The sequence below is a fragment of the Sinohyriopsis cumingii genome, chromosome 6 (genome assembly GCF_028554795.1).
Source record: "Sinohyriopsis cumingii isolate HCF-2022 chromosome 6, ASM2855479v2, whole genome shotgun sequence".
In the NCBI taxonomy this organism is placed as follows: domain Eukaryota; kingdom Metazoa; phylum Mollusca; class Bivalvia; order Unionida; family Unionidae; genus Sinohyriopsis; species Sinohyriopsis cumingii.
In genome coordinates this window covers 127,778,636-127,802,546 of record NC_142966.1, presented here as the reverse complement: position 1 = coordinate 127,802,546, position 23,911 = coordinate 127,778,636, and the positions used below count along the sequence as shown (strand labels likewise).

At 36.0% G+C, this 23,911-nt stretch overlaps 1 long non-coding RNA gene across 1 annotated transcript in view; it reads left to right on the top strand.

Annotated features, from left to right (window-relative positions):
* Positions 1-13,130, top strand: part of LOC149797922 (uncharacterized) — a 36,815-nt gene extending 23,685 nt beyond the window's left edge. The window contains exon 2 of the long non-coding RNA XR_016421564.1: positions 12,777-13,130. This is a non-coding gene — a long non-coding RNA (uncharacterized LOC149797922). The remainder of the gene's footprint in view (positions 1-12,776) is intronic.
* Positions 13,131-23,911: the final 10,781 nt, after the last annotated feature.

Here is a 23,911-nt window from a genome sequence, read left to right as displayed (position 1 = left end):
AGAAATTATTTTAGAATTAAAGATTTAATATTATATTTGTATGGTACTGATGGAAACAAAATTCGAATATGGGGAAGAAATAATCCAGACAATTATTTATGTGAACGCACAAAAGAGATGCATATATAGAATAGCAAACAACAGGTAACGAGCTGGTTAAAGCTACAATATCAGCCAATTGCCTCTTCAGAATTATTGGTTAAAAGGAATCTCGAGGACAAACACATATTAATCCTACATATGGAAAATTAAATTTTGTTTCTACTTCTCCAGTAACAAATAAATTTCAGGATATATTCAATAAACCTGACACAGAAGAAATGCAACATAAATATGCAATATAACCGATAACTAACGTCAGAAAGCAAAATAGTAGAGAGAAGTGGAAGCAGTTAATCAATTAACAATTCGGTCTTCACATAACTTAATATATCATTATCACGAACAAAATCAAAGCGAACAGCTTCCACCTTCAGAGAAAAGATTATTTAGCCAGAAAGGACAAGAAGAATTAAGAGGCCATGTACAGCCTATAAATGTTGTTAAATAGATAATATAGTCTAATGCTCCTGCTGTTCTAACTTACGAAAAACATATATATTACATAATTAAAAAATATTTAAAAAAGATGCAACCAAAAACATTAAATTGCAAGAACTGTTTTGAAAGTGCTGACAGTTCAGAGAACGGGTTGTTGGACATTTAATAAATCTTGAGAGTAACTTTAAACCAATGTTGAAAAAAGAAATTAAAAAGTTAAAGAATAGCTACCATTAGATAAAAAAACTATACTTAGTGTTTCAAGGGAATGGTGTAATCATTACCTTCATTGTTATAATTTGATGTAAAACTGATTTAAATGTTCCTAAAGGTGTAGCAGATTTAGTTAAAGAATGAAGATCAGTTGTTTGCTCCTATTGCCACTCCACACCCTGTTCCTATTGTCACTCCACACCCTGCTCCTATTGCCACTCCAACTCCTGCTCCTATTACGCATGATCCTCATTCTCCCACTTCCGTTACAAGCGAATCATCATTTCATATAACCAAAATAGGATTGACAAATAATGCTAACGTTTTTTTTTTTTTTTTAATTTAGCCACATAAACAACAGCAACCGCTTTGCCTGGGGTTACTGACAACTTAATAAGATGGATTCGGAAAAATATGGGCCAGTTGACTTTATCAAAACTGATTATGTCATTTTACTTGTACTTGCTTTAATTGGTTTGTTGTTTGCAGTGGTTTTGGTTAAAGGAGACTAGAAATCAAAATTTTCCTTTTACGTATGTAATTCTCTACAGATTTTAATTCGACTGCAATGTTTATAAATGAGATATCGTAAGCGGGTAGTGATTATATTGCGTGGAAGATACCACGATTCCGTAAATTGCCGAGTTTTTCCGAGTTTTAATGAGACGACAGATCACGTGGTACCGTGACGCTATACTAGCGAGTCCTCGAATACAAACATAAACATTGGCGAACGAGGCAGACAGGAGACCACATGTGGGTTGCACATTCAAAAGTTGAATCTGCAGTCTGATATAATAGTTTATGTACTGTACTGATAAGTACTAAAAGAAATTTGTTAGGCACAGGCCCCGGGCTGGTGACTTAAATAAATTAAAGTCCTGAATGAAATTCCACAAGCCCGGACAGTTCATACCTGTCAACTCTCAAGCCGGGAGAAAAACCTCCCGATTTTGGGGGTATTTCCTCATCTACATCCCGATCTCGTAATATCTCTCAATTTTGCGCAGCGAAGTCCCGATTATTACATTATGTCTGTCAATTTTCATTTGTCAGAAGAAAAAACCCAACCCCAAACCATTTTTAAATATAAGGTATGCATCCACAGTCTAAACTGCCACACTGCTGACATCGTAGCGATATGACTGAAAAATTGTTAAAGCTACGTTAAAAATTCAAATCACACGCACACACGTCTAAACCCGGCACTGGACGAAATAATTAATATCATACAACAGTTTTTTTCTTTTTTTTTCTTCTTCAGTAAATAGAACGTGAAGATTAAACATTATTCAAGTAAATTTCAGATTTTTTAAACAACTACAACAGTACTATAGTAAAAGAAAATAATTAAAAGAATAAAATTGTCACCAATTAGCTTAAATGAATGATCACGTTGAAATTTTCTCTGCAAACAAAATCGCATCTCCATTTCCGCCAAAGAAACTCGGCCAGTTAACACCTGACATTCCTCTACCGTATATGAAAAGTTTAATTACCATGATTAAATTACAAGGAATAAAACAAAATATACCATGCAGTATATGTGGCCCTAAAGAACTAATTCTGAATAAATATTTTAATCAGCAAACAGTGTTACATGCATTAAGACTTAAACCTAAGAAAATAAGGTGGGGCATAAAACTTGAGAAAAACAGTTGCCAGATGTACGGTAACTTGTGACTGCAGATTTGAACTGTTAAAATGAAGTCCATGGCATCGTAAGTAACAACAAAATAGGCATCGTTTATTTGGTAATCAGTTGCTGGTGCTTATACATACACACACTGTCGAACATGGTTTCTTAGAAGTATGTCCGAAGGGCAGTCCTTTTCACAAGATCAATGTAAGGAAAAGGATACTGTTCATTAGTCACACAGGCTTTATTGTTTGCGTACTTAAATCAAAACTTTAGCTATTTTGCAATTTAGCCAGAACTGACCAGAGTATGCAAAAAGGGGCTTGTCATGGGGGAATAATAAGGCGTATCACAGCGAGAAAAGGCACGTCAAATGGGCGGTCGCACATTGGGGCAAGGGGGGGGGGTCAATAGTCCCTCCCCCGTTCTATTGTCAGACAGTTAATGTGAAACTTTGACCTTTTTTTTTAATCGCTCCTTTTTAAACTGCCCAAGGAATAGTTTTATATCAGTTCCAATTAATACAGATTACCGTTTATGCATACTACATGTATACAATGCATTTTTTTTAAAATTTAATTTTTATAAGATTACTGAAAATTGTGTTTTCTTGAAACACGACAGGTTTAGAATCTTATTTTTAGCAAAGCTTCGATTTGATTAAAATCAAATCTAAATTTCACCTACGACAGTGGTGATTTGATTTAGATTGTGCCGTGTTAAGGCATGTATGTCAACATCTTGAAAATACATTTACTCATTTCACCAGCGCGATCAAAGTTTCCTCAGGCAAACACTTTTTGTTTCGACAAGCCTGACGGGCACCTCACTTTGAATACAGGATGGGCCGGAACTAAAACCAGAAGGGGCCCAGGGTGTCGGGCTATCAGATTTGTTTTTAGCACTGCTGTTTCAGATAAAAGATATGTGGATTGATTGTTGCATTTTGTGGTCACTTACTCGTCCTTCTGCCCATTTTCGTAACTCACACGTTTAACGCTTTTCCCAGGATTTAAAATGTTCAAAGGTATGTCTGGAACAGCGCCAACTTTTAGTCTAGGCCTAGCATTTGCGTATCTTTGAGCTGCTATTTTTTCATGATCCCTCTCGTAACATTCCTTTGAGAAATGTAACGTGCACATAGTACTGTATGGTGTTGCTTTGAAATCGACTCGTTTGTAATAATGTACCCATTCTTTCATGATGCCTTTATCTTTCGGAAAAGAAAAAAAAATATGTTCACAGGCTTTTCTTAATGTTCTATTACATCCGTAAGCAACGCAAAACGGTATTGTCTTTTACTCTGGCAACTCCCACTTGGGTTGCTGGAGTCGCTACTATGACGTCACATCCCGAAAGTAACCGAATAGGCGCGGAAATTTTGCATACGAGGTCACGGAAATTCAGCTCCTAGAAGATAGGCCAATATTTAAATATTGGCATTACAGTCGCAGATGATACTTCAGAATAAGGTTTTCTTCTATAGTACTTTTATTATTATTCTATATTTCCATTGGTTTCTGGTCTCCTTTAAAGGTGCAGACACAGATTTTTAAAAAATGTTGGGAATTTATTACCTTCTGAAAAGGCAAATCAGGCCAGCTCCTGCAATCATTTGTTTCTATATAATTTACTCATTGCTTGTGCTATGCCATTTGTCCTTTAAACCACTATTGTAAATAAATACTATTTCTGTTGTTTCATTTTTATCCACGAAGATTTTATAATTGTTTTTTTTTTTTTAAAAAAAACATTTTATGCTAGGTCCTAAATAACTGGAGTTTCTGGGAGAAATAATCTTTTTGATTCACTGTGGTGATATAATACTATTAATAGACAATGATGACATTATGAATTTTGTCGATTGCTAGCCAATACGTTTGAGCATAAAATAAAACGACACTGTGCTTGATGAATAATGCACATATCCCATCTCATGGGTTGAAAAACGTAAGTATTTTCACACATTCGATGACATATATCCGCTATTTATTCATTTTAAGCAAATATCCTCTCTTTATTTCTTTGTTTGTCATTTGAGGAATGATAACAGTAACTAAATATCACATCTTTACAACGTCTTTGTTTATATAAGTATTCATTTATACTTTAAAGTGACAATTATTGAAATTTGTATCCAGCAGTTACCAATTTTAGTAAAATTATCACTAGACACGGTTAAATACGAATACAGTAATACAATTTACGTATGGGCACATACGAATTCGCAAGTATGATCTAATACTTTCATCTTGATGTTCCTTTGTCGGTTAATCCGCTGTTTGTTTGTAACAAAATGACGTCCAAGCTATACATACTTTTGGATCATCATTATTAACTTACACTTTGCAACTCTATGTAAAGCTACCGTACAAAATCTCGAAACAGTAATTGGTTTATCAGAAGTTTAATGATTGTCTTCATTTTAAATGATAAGTAATATTCTTAACTGTTCTTTCATTGTTATTATTATTATTATTATTATTATTATTATTATTATTCGAATTTAATGCTAGTTCTTCGGGTAAAGGTATTACACTATCAGAAAACGGTTTTCTTATTTGAAAGAAAATATAAATCTTAAACACCAACTTTACTAACTCTGGTATACTTTGACCTGCTGGATGAAAATTTGATATTCCAAATCCACCTGTTGCTTTCCATTCAACTCATCATCACTGATTGTGCTATCGATACAACCCGTGTTAATTGATTGTGCTTTCAATACAACCCATGTTAATTGATCGTGTTATCGATACAACCCGTGTTAATTGATTGTGCTTTCGATACAACCCATGTTAACTGATTGTGCTATCGATACAACCCATGTTGATTGTGTTAACGATATAACCCATGTTAATTGATTGTGCTATCGATACAACCCATGTTAATTGATTTTGCTATCCATGCAACCGATTTGGATTGATTTTGCTAAGTCTACAATTCAGTTTAATTGATTTTGGCAGGCATAGATGTTACATTGTGCTCTGAATCTGTTAAAAGAAGTATCACTGTTAAATCTCTAAAACAAATCGAATAATCTTTATTAGTGTGATAAACTTTAATCTCTTTTAAAGTTGACTTGGTTAACTGGAACGTTAAATTGAGTTGCAGGAGAAGAATAATGAGTACGTATCAGTTACTTAAGTCTACATTTCATTATCACATATATTACTGATTATATGTTTTCGCAGTAATTTAATCGCGTTAAGAAGCCTAAGCTCATAGGTTGTACGTGATTTTCAAATTTCCTCTCGACTTATTATGACAATATATTATGTGTGTGTGTTTGTTTGTTTGTGTGTGTACGTGTGTTATGACCTTTCCACAAAGATTTCTCTTATGGTGAATATTACAATGGTGGTGGACTAGAAATGAAATACATGACTTGTTTTATGTTATTATTTGTGTTCGAAGTCATGTTTTGAATAAATGCAAATGTAGTAGATCATGATCACCTAGAAAATATATATTTTATTTGATGTTTTCATGATTTCAGAATAAATCATAAAAATTTATGGCGCTTCGAAGTTCATTTTGCTCCGTAATACTTAATGGTTAAAAACGTAATAAATTTATGGTATTTTTTGGACTATTAACAATGATGATGTCTGGAGGAGAACATGTGTACAGTATAATGCTTAAAAACATACTGCGGAAATCTCTTTATGCTATGTATGTATGTATGTATGTATGTATGTATGTATGTATGTATGTATGAATGTATGTATGTATGTATGTATGTATGTATGTACGTACGTACGTACGTATGTATGTATGTATGTATGTATGTATGTATGTATGTGTACGTCCCCATTTGTAACAAAAAATGCACGATGGAAACTAAAAGATTTCCTAACGACGTTGATTCACTTGCATGAAACTGCTACCACATAATGAAGAAATGTATAGAAATTGTGCATTTTCGACATATAAATTTATATACTGATACGAATAAGTCAAGGCCTATTTGTACATGCAGAGGTTAGATATAGAGAGGAACAAGTCAAGACCTATTTGTGCATGTATCGGTTGGATATGGAGATGAACACAAGTCAAGACTTCTTTGTACATGTATTGTGTGGATATGGAGAGTAACAAGTCAAGACCTATTTGTGCATGTATCGGTTGGATATGGAGATGAACAAGTCAAGACCTATTTGTGCATGTATCGGTTGGATATGGAGATGAACACAAGTCAAGACTTCTTTGTACATGTATTGTGTGGATATGGAGAGTAACAAGTCAAGACCTCTTTGTACATGTAGAGGTTCGATATGGAGATGAACAAGTCAAGACTTCTTTGTACATGTATTGGGGATATGGAGATGAACAAGTCAATACCTCTTTGTACATATAGAGGATGGATATGGAGATGAACAAGTCAAGACTTATTTGTACATGTATTGGTTGGAAATGGGGATGAACAAGTCCAGATTCTTTCTACATGTATTGGGTGGATATGGAGATGAACACATCAAGACCTCTTTGTTCATGTAGAGGTTGGATATGGAGATGAACAAGTCAAGACCTCTTTGTACATGTATTGGGTGGATATGGAGATGAACAAGTCAAGAATTATTTGTACATTTATTGGATGGATATGGAGATAACAAGTCAAGACTTCTTTGTACATGTAGTGGTTGGATACGGAGATGAATAAGTCAAGACCTATTTGTACATGTATTGGGTGGATATGGAGATGAACAAGTCAAGACCTCTTTGTGCATGTAGAGGTTGGATATGGAGATGAATAAGTCAAGACCCATGTGTACATGTATTGGTTGTATATGGAGATGAACAAGTCAAGACTTCTTTGTGCATGTAGTGGTTGGATATGGAGACGAACAAGTCAATACCTATTTGTACATGTAGAGGTTAGATATGGAGATGAACATTTCAAGACTTCTTTGTACATGTAGAGGTTGGACATGGAGATGAACAAGTTAAGACTTCTTTGTACATATAGAGGTTAAATATGGAGATGAACAAGTTAAGACTTCTTTGTACATGTGGAGGTTGGATATGGAGATGAACAAGTCAAGACTTTGTTTTTATAAATGTAGAGATTGGATATGGAGATCAACAAGTCAATACCTATTTGTACATGTAGAGGTTAGATTTGGAGATGAACAAGTTAAGACTTCTTTGTACATGTAGAGGTTAAATATGGAGATGAACAAGTTAAGACTTCTTTGTACATGTGGAGGTTGGATATGGAGATGAACAAGTTGAAACTTCTTTGTACATGTGGAGGTTGGATATGAAGATGAACAAGTCAAGACTTCTTTGTACATGTATTGGGTGGATTTTTTAGATGAACAAGTCAATACCTTTTTGTACATATAGAGGTTGGATATGGAGATGAACAAGTCAACACCTATTTGTACATGTATTGGGTGGATATGGAGATGAACAAGTCAAGACATCTTTGTGCATGTAGAGATTGGATATGGAGATGAATAAGTCAAGACCCATGTGTACATGTATTGGTTGTATATGGAGATGAACAAGTCAAGACTTCTTTGTACATTTAGAGGTTGGACATGGAGATGAAAAAGTCAAGACTTTTTGTACATGTAGAGGTTGGATATGGATACGAACAAGTCAATACCTATTTGTACATGTAGAGGTTAGATATGGAGATGAACAAGTTAAAACTTCTTTGTACATGTGGAGGTTGGATATAGAGATGAACAAGTCAAGACTTCTTTGTACATGTAGAGGTTGGATATGGAGATGAACAAGTCAAGACCTCGTTGTACATGTAGAGGTTAGATATGGAGATAAACAAGTTAAGACTTCTTTGTACATGCGGAGGCTGGATATGGAGATGAAAAATTCAAGACTTCTTTTTACATGTAGAGGTTGGATATGGAGATGAAAAAGTCAAGACTTCTTTGTACATTTGGAGGTTGGACATGGAGATGAAAAAGTCAAGACTTCTTTGTGCATGTAGAGGTTGGATATGGAGAGGAAAAAGTCAAGGCTTCTTTGTACATGTAGAGGTTAGATATGGAGATGAAGATGTCACGACTTCTTTGTACTTATAGAGGTTGGATATGGAGATGAACAAGTCAAGACCTCTTTGTACTCGTAGAGGTTGAATATGGAGATGAAAAAGTCAAGACTTCTTTGTACATGTAGAGGTTGGATATGGAGATGAACAAGTTAAGACCTCTTTGTACAGGTAGAGGTTGGATATGGAGATGAAAAAGTCAAGACTTCTTTGTACATGTAGAGGTTAGATATGGAGATGAACAAGTTAAGACCTCTTTGTACAGGTAGAGGTTGGATATGGAGATGAAAAATACAATACTTCTTTGTACATGTAGAGGTTGGATATGGAGATGAAAAAGTCAAGACTTCTTTGTACATGTAGAGGTTGGATATGGAGATGAACATGTTAAGACTTCTTTGTACATATAGAGGTTGGATATGGAGATGAAAAAGTCAAGATCTCTTTGCACATGTATTGGGTGGATATGGAGATGAGCAAGTTAAGACCTCTTTATACATGTAGAAGTTAGATATGAACAGAACAAGTTAAGACCTCTTTGTACACGTAGAGGTTAGATATGGACATAACAATTGACAATAAGCATATCATATTAGAATGAAAATTAACGTGTGTACAAAAGTAAAATCAAGAAATATTGTTTTAACTGTTCATGTCGGCGAATACATACCGAAAATATGTTGAAGGTAATACAAAAGGTTAAAAGTGTTCATTAATTATTTGAAAATGCACGAAATAGCAAGAATTACACACTTGGAAAACTTGATTGGACGTTGCTAAAGCAACTGAAACTTACAGACAAAAATCTAACTGTTGCTTTCTTAGCGGCACAATTTATGTCCCTTTTCCTTTTCTGTTCCACGTATGTTTTTATACCTAATTTCGAAATACATTATTAATTTATTGCCTAAAATAAAGGTGCTTTTCAACTTTTCTTTAGACTGATCATCGCCAATGTGTTATTTTGTTTTCTTGTTTTTCATTTTAAAAGAGTTCATTTCAATTCTTTCTTCAATATTTAATTTGGTATTTGATTTTGCTATAATTATTTAAATTGAATTTTATTGTACTTTGTACTTTTTACTTCTACTTCGATACCCAAAATGTGGTTACTTCATATTTTACAAGTATTTATTAACACGAAAAACATTGTTTTATTTATTCTTTTCAAACAAACTGTTTGATACAATCTCTTAAAGAAAGAAATAATAATCACTGTGTGCTTCGACCTTGATTGCCATTTTGGATACGTGCATTTGGTATCCATCGCGATGTTGGCTCGCGCAGGCGCCATACATAAAGTCGTCAACTGATTCTCGTTTATGTCTGCCTTCACATCTCCGACCGGTAGTTTTCTTTTCATAACATGTTATGTGAGCGTTGCCAGAGTTTGATCAAAGGGATAAGTAACAGATAATCGTTTCTTTATGTCTGCCATATGGACGTAAATTGTCCCGGTTTGAACTCTGTGTCGCAAGAACATTAAAACCGTTTGCCATTTTTCTGTTTCTGGGGTTTCTGGTTACGTTCAATAGGTTAATGGAAGAGATGTATATTTTATTGAGAAGTTATAGCTGTATTTTAGGGTTGGGGTTGGGAATATATATCGTACTTACTGCATTCTCTTCTCGTGCTGTATACATGTCTTGGAAGACCTCACAGTTAAACCCGTTCTTAATCGAATTTATTTATTTTATTTATTTAAAGAAAAAAGATTGATTGAATGATTGATCGAGGGATGAATGCATTCATTACTTAATGGATCAATCAATGAAACAGTGAAATATCAATCAGTTTATCAACTAATCATTTATTCACTTACCCCGACGCCCATTTACTACAAAAATTGTTCACTTCTCTCAACCAACACATGCGTCACATTGTTTGCAATTACTGTACCAATATTCCTTATCTACATCCTCAATTACATACACGTAACATCATTGTAGCTCATCCACTTATCCTTAAAACAATTAAAATGTTTTAATTTTATCACTGAATCTGACAACGCAGCCCTATATCAATCTGATTTTGTGTGACCAAAGATATTTAAAAAATCTTACCAATGAACATCATTTATTCCACCCACCCAACCACATCGACATACATAGTCCCACGTACCCATTCACACCGTTCTTTTCCAGACAAATAGATACTGTTCTATCCACAACACTCGCGCCCTCCCAGTATTTCAAAGGATCACATTCCCATGTCCTGTATATTGTAGATCTATATAATAACCATGTGGTTATCCAGTCGGGTAATTAGTACATTTAATGGAGCTGTCGTTTACTTGGACCGTTATTAAGGTTAGTATCCACTAGCATTCCATATCTATTTATATCTACATTGTCTTGACTCCACTGATTGAACCTTTTATGGTATAGTTAACGAGTATTACAGAACATGGAAAATCGGGCGAGTAATATTTGTTGTGTTTGTTTTCTTCTTCTTTTTGTAGGAGATGCGTGAACACTAAAATAAATTTTAAAAAATATCAGGTAAATGCTTGCTGAATCTAGCGACTAATATGCGTGTACTTTTACACTTATGGAAACGAAACGCCTCACCATAGGAAACGAGAACATGAAATCAAAATTAAAATGTCTACTTTAAAGAAAATTGTCAGACACTAATCTAACAGTTTTGTAGATATTGTATTTAAGGGCACTGACCTATGTATTATTGAATTCAGTTGGTTTCAGAGAGGATGTATAAGTATTAGGAGTGGGTGTACGAGACCACTCCTATTATTTGCTCACCACCTCGTTTTCGGGTTGAGAAAACCATGAAACCACTAAACACGTTTCAAATTATAGTCATTCGGAACATTGCTAGACCACTTCAAAAGTCTAGATTATTACCCTGTCACGTTACCCTGTCATGTAGGGGTATGAAATCACATGCTACCGGTAAATCATCAGCGTCTCGAAGAGAGATACGAGTACGTAATATTTAAATGCATCGATAAATTGCCAAAAATTATAATTGTTATGATGAAGATTTTGTAGGATAATCTGTCTGTAATATAATTTAAAAGTGAATTTCTTTCGTAGTCAGTGTGACATGTAAAACTGAGATTGACTTATGGGCTAGCCTGCCGATAAACTTGATAGCAAGCGACAAACAACATCCTCTGCTCGGGGCATGAATTGAATTTTAATTAGGACTCGGTCGTTTAAGAGTTGGGAACAGATGAGATTACAAATATTAACTCTAGGTCATAGCAGTGAAATATCAAGAATTGACATGGACCAGTGAAAAATATAGGAAGCTGTAGTCCATTTGAAACAGGTGCCATAAAATAATATTTTCCAGGAGAGTTCTTAATAAAGTTGGACTAGAGAGGATTTTGCTGACGTCTAGGGGAGTGATACAGAATTTGGCGTGTAAAAGTAGCAATCTTGATTGGCTAAGCTAAACGAGGCGGTTGTTGTCCCAAGACGGAATTCACGGTTTTATAATAGTTTCCCCCTCATAAAAGTAATCAGTCTAAGTTTCTGTGGGACGCCAAGAACTTGACTCCGAGGGAAAATAGCAAGTAACATTTCTCTCAAATAAATCGTCCTATGGACTATTGTCGCTAAGTCGAGGACACGGAAAGAAGGAGATTCATCTGCATATCTCGAATAAAGCACAAGGTTAGTCTCCTTGATGTAGGGCTGTAATTATTGTTGAATTTATCCGCTTCAAAATCATACTTCAGTTTTCACTGAGCTCAGAAATAACCGTGCATCATATATGGTTAACGTATTGTAAGAATATCATACAATATTTCGTTTTATGGATAAGTTCGAATTCAGTTTTATTACATGTAATATAAATCATGTAGTGTAAGATTTCATGTATTTCTTCGGACACAAATTGTGAGGAGTATATTACCTGTCTTAAATTATTTGTGTCATAAATATTTCATGCCTTTTATGAGGCATAATGAGAATGGATTTTACCTATGTTTGGAAGTCTATATCAATGAATCGCTCATTAGCAAAGTAACGTAGTTATGACAAGGAGTGAAGCCATTAATTCGTGTATAATTAAGTTGGGAATTCTCTTCAGCTTAGAATCAAGTAACATGTGCCTACTGACATTGTTCAGCTGGTACATTTTTAGCCACAGCGGGGTGTGATGATTTATCTAAAGAGGTCTAATTTTGTCGTGGTTGGAATGCAATAGCCGTTAACAAGACACTGATTTGTGATAATTGTATTGTGTATCAGTATAAGGTTACGAATGTTACTAGTTAGTTCAGAGGAATTTCAATAGACGATATCTGACGCAAGCGAGTGGTGATATATGTTGATCTCAAAAGAATGACGAACCTTACATATAGTTAGGCTGGGTATTACTTTTTGTATTTTAAAGGGGCTAGCTACATAATGTTGCAAAGTGGAGAAAAGAGCAAAGTCTGCAAATAAGAGGTTGAGAACCCAATGATGCTCAAGAGAGAGATGGAGAAGGAAAGAAATACGGAAACGCCGACCGATCACCGGAAGTGATTTGGAAAAGACCGGAAGCGCCAGGTGATGATGTCATGCCGGCAATCTGAGTTCGATTGCTGGATTACTCGATCATATAATGAAACTTTTTCTATCAGTATAGCAGATCGGTTAATAGAATTTCGTTAATATTGTAACTCTGTTTCTAAGAGAAGGTGAATCATTCACATGTCATGTTCGATTTTATTTGTTATGTAATTGATTAAATTTTTAGATTTTGCTCGTGTTATTATATTCTATATATCTGCTCAGACCTTTGTTTTTCCACCCTTAATTTAATATTTGATTTTATTGTTTACTCGATTCGGGCAATAATACCGTGATCGATCATCTCCTACATAGCGATAACCCAAAATTGAAGGAGTCGGGGAGATCACAAATCTTCACCGCCTCTTGAAACAAATGAATACATTGTTACTTTCAAAACTACTCAGTTTGTCCGTCACAATGAACCACTCCTATCTTATATAAAATCAAATGATTCTATTTCCTATATAGCATTATAATTTCTTGACTGAATATTGAACCAACCTCAACTCTTTTAAAACCATTTCAAAACATAAATAATAGCACAAAGTTATGTTGTAATTCAAGTGATTTCTGAAAGGTGGTTAAAATATTTCAAAAGTTTAACATAAATACAGCACTTCCAGATGCAAGACCTAATGTGTATTTGTTGACATGGAATAAAATTTTGGTCATAGTTAATTGTTTTATAAAATGAGTTTGAAGAGAGCATAACTGTTATTTTGTACATTTCAAACATAAACGGGATATCCTGGTCATAATTCTTTCACGACTGGCTTAGATTACGCCGCCACATTAACGCCCCTGGCAGCAAAGGACCCGGAACGAAGGGATCTGCGAGCAATGAATAAAACTCAAAATTACAAAAAGAAAATGGGGCTACAGTTTACATACCGTTCATCAAATTGCCAACTAAGGGTGTATCATTTCTATTTCACACCGTTGAGAATTGGAAAATAGTATTAGTTTTGCCAAATTTTAGTAAATACGTCTCGTGTTCACGATTAATCTTTGTATTTTTGCCACACAGACTTTGTTTAGAATCACCGGTAGCGTGGCCTTATTACCTAGCGCGTGAAAGACCAAACTGGCAAGGGTATGGTAGAGAGTCACAACACAAAGACCCAACTTTATCCTAGAATCATGAAACAATTTATAAATTTATGGAATCTTTTATTTCGTGGAGAGAGAGAGAGAGAGAGAGAGAGAGAGAGAGAGAGAGAGAGAATAAAATGGACTATTACAAACCATTGCTTCATTTAGCATCATGTTATAACAAACATAATTTTTAACCATTTCGAATCATTTAGTGTCCTTGCGGAGTGTAAAATAATTTACAACCTAATAATTCCAATTTTTATAAATTGACTGCTTTTTCTACATTTTGATTGGATGTAAATGGTCACGTGATACTGATCTGGATGTTTTTAAACATCGATAAATTCTGCGGACTACTTTCGGTTCCCTGTTTCCAGATCATTGGATGTGAAGTTTTATCTATATAAACGCCTTACACCCTCATAATAAAAACAGCAAGATCCCACCCATCCACTCCTGTGATATCATATAAAAAATGACAAGCCACAAATTAAAATAGACTATTAGAAGTCAAAACAATGTAATTGCACAGACCTTCCTGCACTCCAACACTCATCCCTTTTGCCGAAGAAGGCATATGGTAGGCTTTTGAAGCCAATCTTCGGAAATTATTTAATTTCACTTCGAGAACTTGTTACAGCAGTGGTTATTGAAGGTCAGGATCGTATGTCAACCAAGGGATATCACTAACAATGGACCCAGTTTCGCTTTGAAAGATCGAAATGCGTAGAAAATAACAACGTCGTTGCGATAACAACACGTGCCATACGCAAGCGTAATTTAAAAAAGGGGAAATATTCCTGGTTTAACCGCAACAATCATTTTTTTAATATATTAAAATACTGATCATAACAATATATAACTGGCATGACCCGCTATGATATTCTACCCCGTATCACTGTATAACGAATCACTGAATCTTGGCTAGCGAAGACAGGCTATGTATCCTATCCCAGTTAAGAGGCTGATGACGGAAAACTTCGATGTACATAAAAGTGAATGTTTTGTTGATTAAATCTGCTGATCTGATGTTAGAAAAGAAGTAAATTGGAATTATAAGGATTAAATGATCATGGTTGGGTATTTATCGATGTGTGAATTTTATCTAATCATTCAAGAAGTTTACATAAAGTCCTTCGGACTTAATTTACTTTGTGAGTGATTAGGTAAAATTTACACATAGATAAATACCAAACCATGAATATTTAATAATATACAAAAGAACCGAAAGCTGCCGTCATCACATGGGATCTTTTAAACAAAATGATTGGCTAACACTGTATTTAGCTGAATCCGTATTAATTTACAGAAAAAGTTTACTCTTAGAAAGCACGTCCTTCATATTTTATACCAAAAGTGTTCTTTGTGAACAGAGTGCAAAAATAATATTTCACTAACGAAATTTATTAATGTCTCTCAAAAATGTGTGCAAAAGCTTGTGGTGCAATACGAGTTATTTGAATTTAGGGCGTACGAGATGGTATTATGATCGTCTAGCGGTCATTATGCCGCCGTTTGTGTTCCGGAGTTACGAGTGGCTAGCTGGAGTCACCAATGATGTTAGACCCTCACGAAGTAACCATATATTTTGATAGTAAATTACTTATGGAGGGGGGGGGGAGCGACGATGGGGAGACGGTGATTTGATTGTAATAATTCCGTACGTGCACTCTTACGATTTTGTTCACACTTACAGTTTTTATACTTTACAATATTTGTGAAACGATGGCCAGAACTTCATCGATCCTACACTGGTACCTGACTGTCTGTTGTGCTTGTCCATTCGATGCACAAACAAACTGTCGGTGCTAATCAAAGTGGTAAACATTTTGTCCACGAGACTTAGTAAGATGTGATGCGCGAGTACAGCTGAAAACAAACAAAATGGCTCCTAGTGCGCATGTCAAAACTACGATAGCCTTGAACAATGTCAGCACCACACTAATTGTGTTTATGTACACAATTGCCTGAATACTGACAAACCTATAGAAGTAGTCTCTAACTTTATTAATGAAAAATTGAAGGATAATGTATTAGATACTGCATACATGAGTTCATAGGTTAATCATACTTCGAGTGTCTTGAATGTTATACGATTCTTGGAATCATGTATTGTAGGAATTTCATGTTTTACTCCGATACAAACTGTGAGATTTACTATTTCTGTGTTAAGGATATGTATCTGTATGCTAATAATTTATTTTACTATGTCTCTCTTAGTGAATCACCAATTAGCAAGTAATGTAGTTAAGACAAGACGTGAAATCTATTAATTCATGTGTGTAAATAAGTTGTGAATTCTCTTAAACGATGAAAATCGACGTGTATCAACTGACATCGTTCATCTAGTAATTTACAGCACGCAGTGGGACGTAACAGTTTATCTAGAGATCTAGTTATGCAAATGCAGATAGTAGCTAGAAGAAAGATATTAATGTAATGTTAATACGATGGTGTATCAGTAACAGTTTGAGAAAAGATCACATTAGTTAGTTCTGTTGAATTACGATAATACGATATCAGACATAACACGAGTGGGAATATTGGTCGATCCCTGGAGAAGAGCCTGACAAATATTGCATAGTAAGAAGGAGTGCAGACTGCAACCAAATTGCGGTTAAGGACCAGAACAGGTTCGAGAGAGCGAGAGAGAAAGAGAGAGAACTACGACAGATGCTGACCTGTCACAAACAGTGATTTGGAAAGGACCAGAAGCAACCAGATTATGCTGACTTGCCGGCAATTTTACTCCCTTCAGTCAATCTATCATATGATGAAATTAATTGTATCGGTATAACAGAACGTATACTAGCAATTTGCATAAATATTGAAATTCCGTCTCGAAGAGAAAATGAATTATTCAAATGTTAGGTTCATTTTCATTTTGTGTATGTAATTGATTCAATATAACAATGGGGGGGGGGGGTCACATCACCTATCACCTAAAACCCTCGCACGTACATTGACAAAAGACAGACACACATAAATAGGTATATACACAACATATACAATGGGGCACACACACACACACACACACACACACGCACACACACACACACAACACATGCAGACAGACACAAACACATACATACATACATACATACATACATACATACATACATACATACATACACAAGACACGAGAAATTAATGCAAGTCCACTAATCTGAGATCAGTTAATGCCGACTGGTCACTAAAAGTCAAGCCCTCACAAATTCGTTGACTTCTAATATGTGCAATAACTATGTCCCTAAACTAGAACAGCAGTAACCATTTCCGCCGAAAGCTATCGTACGTCAGCATGTGAATTTTGTCGGATTAAACATGCTATGACATGTCGTTTTATGGTTAACTGATATGTTTATTATATTAACTGAGTACCCACGCAGACCCTGTGCTTGACGATGTGACATGAACGCCAGTGACGAAAATGACCATTTGTCCTTCTACGCATCAAATAAGTGTGCTGACTGTCAAAACAGTCGGCACGCACGCCGACCTATCCTGAATAACATGTTTTATTTTTAGAGCATCGTATAAAACGTTCAGTGCATTGTGATCTGACAACGTTAATCCGCCGAAACGTCATAAATTAGATGCTAACAATAAAGAGCATACTCGTCAATATCATATGGACAAGAGAGTCAGAAAGTAGCAAAAATCTTAGGAAAAAGAATACAATGCTTAAAACATGACTGTTGTGCACTATCACTTTTGCATACATACATACATACATACATACATACATACATACATACATACATACATACATACATAAATTCATTCATACATACATACATACATACATACATACATACATACATACATACATACATACATACATACATACATACATACATACATACATTCAGGGGGCCCTGAGTGGCCGAGTGATCTAAAGCGCTCACCGTTCCGGATCACTGCCATCGCACCTCTGTCTGCGTGGGTTCGAGTCTCAGGCTCGGCTAACGAAGGTATGTGAGAAAACTTGGCAGTAGCTTCTCGTGGGTCAGTGGTTCTTCCCGGGGTTTTCAAGGGTTCTTCCTCCACCAGTTATACTTGCTGCCATGTATAACCTATATTGTGCTGAGAAATGACGTTAAACCCTACAACAACAACATACATGCAGACTTATATAATGAAGTTTTGTTGATATTCTGAAACGTGTTGCAAATATTGGCAATATTATTTAATTTATTCACAAAACTTGTGTTGTAAATATTGACCATGTGGGAAATATTCGCAAAATTGTTGCATGCAATCACAATATTGCCAAACGTATTGCGAATATTCCAAAAACAATTATGTTCAGAATGACTCAGCTTGGCACAAATGTGCTTCCGTAGGATTCTAATACGGTTGTGTGATCAATTAGGATAATGGGAAAAATTCTCTTGGGACTTTAATTTTAATTATGTTTATGATAAAGATATCATCAGACAACCTCTTGCTGAAAAAAAAAAAAACAACATATGTACAAGTTTGAGTAAGATGCTTGTACTATTCCGATAACACACAACAGAGTCGAAATTCACGTGAGGATACGAGCATAGTGGTTTTTATCATTAACCTTTAATGCAGCTAGTTGATACTAAATACGTAACACCCATATCAAATATGTTTTGAAGTCCACAATTCACGGGAAAGAAATGACCTTACACCGACTATGATAAAGATGTTCTGATTGATAAGTCAGCTATACTCAGCTTTTAACACCACTTATGATAACTATAGGTGCTGATTTTTACGGTAATGATTTTGTAGAAATAAAAGTTATTTATCTAATAATTTAGAATCCGATTTAAAAAAAAAGGTAAGATGCAAATGACACGTCTAAATGCACTGATTAAATCTACGTCATCACCGGTGCATTTTAATCGTAACCAAATCTCTCTCTCTCTCTCTCTCTCTCTCTCTCTCTCTCTCTTACTTCTCACGGTTACTAATGATTAATATAAACTTAATAAAAACACAATGACAGTATGTTTATCTCTGCTGGCGACAATGATCGCTGAGAGGTGAATACAAATTTTAACTTTGCTGTTACAAAAACAAACTAGCTAATGCAACGCGCCATGTATAGTAGATACATTCTCCAAGGCCTATCTTTTAAGGAATTTATGTTATTGATATCGTGAAACTTAACCCCTTGTTTAGTCAACTGGGGCAGTGGTTACATGATAGAATACGTGGCTATTTACGCTTAATTATCCTCTAATCATATTCTAAGCTCTGAAATATTCAATTATAGACCAATTGTGGGAAGCTAATGACATACAAACGAAAAGGATTCCAGCCCCTAAATGTACATCGTAGGACTAATTAACTTAAACGATGGAGTCACTCGAATCGGTGTTTCGTTTGATCTGTTCCCATTGCGCTCCAGTAGGTAAATTCCTATTGAATTTTGAAAGGATTAACAGTCCGCACTTTTGTTTGGAAGTACTTTCGAGTGATCGATGGCAAGAATATCCCAGATCATATCACCAACGCATGAAATTTAATAAATGTCCCTAGGACGAAGCCAACATGATACATTTTAAAGTGTTTAAACAACTCGTTTTTATCTCACAACAAAGAAATTCCTTTTGTTTTAATTGCCCCTAATTTATAACAGACGCTAAAAGACCATTTATCTTCCTTAATTGGTTGACGAACGTATTAGCCCGATAAAGCTATACCTTTTGTTCCACGACGAAATGTGCTTTTCACCGTCTGCGATAGGTAACAAAGTTTCAGCCATCCGTGGATAGTTCTTTTCAATAAAACATGCCATTAAGCGGCGGGGAATTTTAAATGTCCATTTTAGATTCCCATTTCAAAGACGACTATTGATATCGACAGCGAAGCGATAGTCAGCCTTGAATCAACAACACTGCTATGGTCTGAACATCTTCTAGCTCTCATGCCTAAAATATTATTGGAACTCTGCTTTTATACACATGTTTATCTTCTACCTGTGATTTGGACCGGGTGGGGGAACGGAAGACTCAATGTTAGTTTCGATTAGGATGAGCAACTCATGGTTCCAGAATGGTATATTTTCGTGCACAAAGTACATTAAACTGTTATCCCTTTTCAACAGGACATTCAAATTATTTTAATGTAGCAAAATATGTCAGAATCATATATATATATATATATATATATATATATATATATATATATATATATATATATATATATATATATATGTGTGTGTGTGTGTGTGTGTGTGTGTGTGTGTGTGTAATAAAAAGTGCCATGTTTTGCAATGCCATTCATAATATTTCTAAAAAGCCCTATCTAAAACAAAGAGTTAATCATCAGTCGGTCACGGAAGTATATTAACATGTATCATAAGGACAGTAGTCCAGAAGTAATCTAGATGTAATTACTCTTTAAACACCATGAGAAAATTTAGTGTGACTCCATTTCCAAGGACAACCTCTGGGTGGCCGAGTGATTTAATGCCTTCGCCTTTACGGACCAATCATACATTTCACCTTTGTCCAACTGAGTTCGAATCTCTGCTTAACCAAAGTGAGAATGGGGGAATCATTACCGGTAGATTCCCGTGGGTCTTCTTCCCGATGTCTCTTCGGCTTCTTCCTCCACCAAGTATAAGGGCCACCATGTGCAAGCCTATCACGTGTTGAAAAATGGGGTTAAACCCCACAAAACTAACCCCACCCTACCCCCATTTTGCAAGGACAAGTTGTTTGTACCTGACTATGTTTTTTTTTTTAATTTTTTTTTATTTATGCATTCTTGTGGACCTTCGATAAAGTTAGGTTTTCCATTGCATTATTGATTCTGAAGTTTCTAAGCGCATTCAGTAAGCGGCGCTTTGCTCGTTTGCTTGTACCGCGGTTGTTTCTTGGTTGAAATCCGATCATCTCCTTTGTTGATATCTTCTTATCTCTCCTCGTTGTCTGTGCTGATTCATAAATATTCTACAAAAAAGAAAGAAAAAAACCCAAACATGATTATGCCCTAGCTAAGGAGGTATATTTTGAGACTTTTTCAGAAAGTGAAGAGCTGTTGATATTTCGACGGATATATTTAGTTCAACTTCATTCGTTATATATAGATATATATATATATAGTACGTACGCTGTACCAGTGATATACCACGAAATGTATAAATTTTTCATTAAAAGGAAACGAAGCTTGCCGAGTTTCCATGTAATACAAAATGTATACAATGAGAGTCGTGAATGGGGTGAGATTAGCGACAATGGGAATTAGCATTAAAAACACCCCTGAGTAAGATTAGCGACAATGGAAATTTAACATTAACCACCCTGGGTAAGATTAGCGACAATGGAAATTTAACATGGGCAAAAAACCCTGGGTAAGATTAGCGACAATGGAATTTAACATTGGAGAAAGGAAAAAAAAAGGAAATATCCATTTTAGCGACAAAGGCATTCGAACAATGGAAACAAAATATCGATTCTAGGGATAAAGGCAATTGAACATGGGGAATAGAGTTTGGGTCTGTCTAGGGACAAGGGGAACTGAACATGGGAATAGAGTTTGGGTTTGTCTAGGGACAAAGGGGAATTGAACATGTTAGAAAAAAAAAAAAAAAAAAAAAACTACTTTAGGGACAAGGGGAATTGAACATGGGATTTTTTAAATAAAAAAAAAATTAAAAAAGGGGTAGGCAATCGAAAGGCTATCTCTTTTCGAGAAATGTGGGTGGCCCTGAAAAGGGCCTTTGGGTTTATGTTAATATTAATATTAACATAGACGGCATCTGTCACATCTTCTTCTTCTTAAACTCCTTCTAACTGCAGGTCCATACACAAGTACCCTCTTGAGGCATCCTTGTCTTTCTATGTAAACTCTTCTCATCCATAGACTAGTATCTGTCCTATCAACAACAGTCCACTTGGACCGGACATACATGAGCATGTCCGTCCTAAACATCATTGAAGACACAAGGGTGGACGATTCAACTGTGGTCCACATCGTGAGGCGACGAGAACAGGTGAATCAATGCAGTGAACTGCGCTTATTTATAGGTAGAGGAAGGATTGAAACGGATTGAGTTCATTCACCAATCCGAACACGCGTTACAAAATTCAGTCAGTCCGCATCCAATCCGAAGAGAGCAGTCTGTGACGTCATGTGGTCTATATAGATTCGCTAGCGCCTGTGTGCTGTCAATCTATGCGACAGTGATTCAACATGACGGAAACTCAGAAAACGATCCATTGGGGTGCACCAGCAGTGGAGACCGCCCAAGGGAACCCGGACTTACTTTCAGAAGAGGTACATTGGGATTTTGTGGATTTTCTTACCTCGCAAGAATTTGTTCCGGAACCTTCGTCTCATTCTTCATTACCGCAAGTGGAGAATTTTAGACAGAGACAGAAAGAAGAATTGGAGAAATTTATGCAACGACAAAAGGAAGCGGAACAAGCTTTTCTCCTACAGCAACAGCAACAAGAAGAGCTAAGAAAAAAACAACAACAAGAAGAAGTAGCAGCAAAGAAACAAGAGGGTGAAAATCAAACGGCCACGGTACTGTTGGGCATTTTAGCGGAGTTAAGAAGTCTGAAACAAATGTATCAGACTTCTTTATCACGACCGAAGAGAATACGACCTTCCCGAGCTAAACACGCCAACCCTGTGACTAAGCCTATCGTACCACCCTTAGTGATTTCAACCCAATCATCATCATCAGAAGTAGGCCTCGGCCGTGGCAAAGGCTTAAGGCAGTTAAAGTTGATTGCTTAAACTCACCCCTACACCAAAAAAGGCCCTTTTCAGGGCCACCCACTTCTCTCGAAAAGAGATAGCCTTTCAATTGCCAATAACTCAAAAATCAAAAAAAAAAAAAAACCATTTTACCCTTATAGTACATATCTGTGTATGAGTGCGTGAGTGTAGCTTCTTATTTAAAATCAAAACTCAAAGACACTTACCTTATATAATTAATGTATTCTTTTCTCCATAGTTACAATCCAATTCACAATTCATAACAGAACCCTTTATAAATTACATTCACTTCTTCTGTTTCATTTTTTTTACTCTCTCTTTTTTTTCAATTTCTTCACCGTCACAGTCTTTTCCTCCTCTTCCTCCTCACTTTCTTCCCTTCTTCTTTTCTTCTCCTGTTTCTTTTTCTTCACCTGGCTGCTTTCTTCCTCTGAAGAATCTCTCTCTTCTTCTGAAGAATCCCTCTTTTCTTCCGACTCCTCTTCGGTCGATGGCTGGGACTTGGAAAACCCCAAGATCGTGTACGAGTTTAACGGTTGCTTATTTCACGGATGTCCCGTCTGTTACCCTGATCGTAGCACTAAAAATCAGTTTTTACAACGAACCATGGAAGACTTGTACCAGGACACTTGTCAGCGACGCCTAAAGTTAGAACAGCAAGGATACCAAGTGGTGGAAATGTGGGAACACGAGTACGATCACCGTATGAAAACCGATCCCGAGTTTAAACGTGCCGTGGAATGTTACAAGCTGATGGACCCCCTAAACCCGAGGGATAGTTTGTACGGAGGAAAGACCAATGCCACCTGTTTGCTGTACCAAGCCGACGAAGAGAAAGGAGAAGAAATCAAATACTTGGACGTGTGTTCGCTGTATCCCTACGTGTGCAAATATTGTCGCTTTCCTGTAGGGCACCCACAGTTGTTAGCGGAACATATCGACCTGAAAAACATTCGACAATACGAAGGCTTGATCAAGTGTAAAGTTTTGCCTCCCACGAACCTATACCATCCCGTCTTACCTCACCATTGTCAAGGCAAACTGATGTTTCCATTGTGCCGTACTTGTGCCGAAACGTGCAACCAAGACCAACCTTGTCAGCACACCCAGGAAGAACGGGCCTTGACGGGAACCTGGGTCAGCGTAGAATTGTTCAAAGCTCTG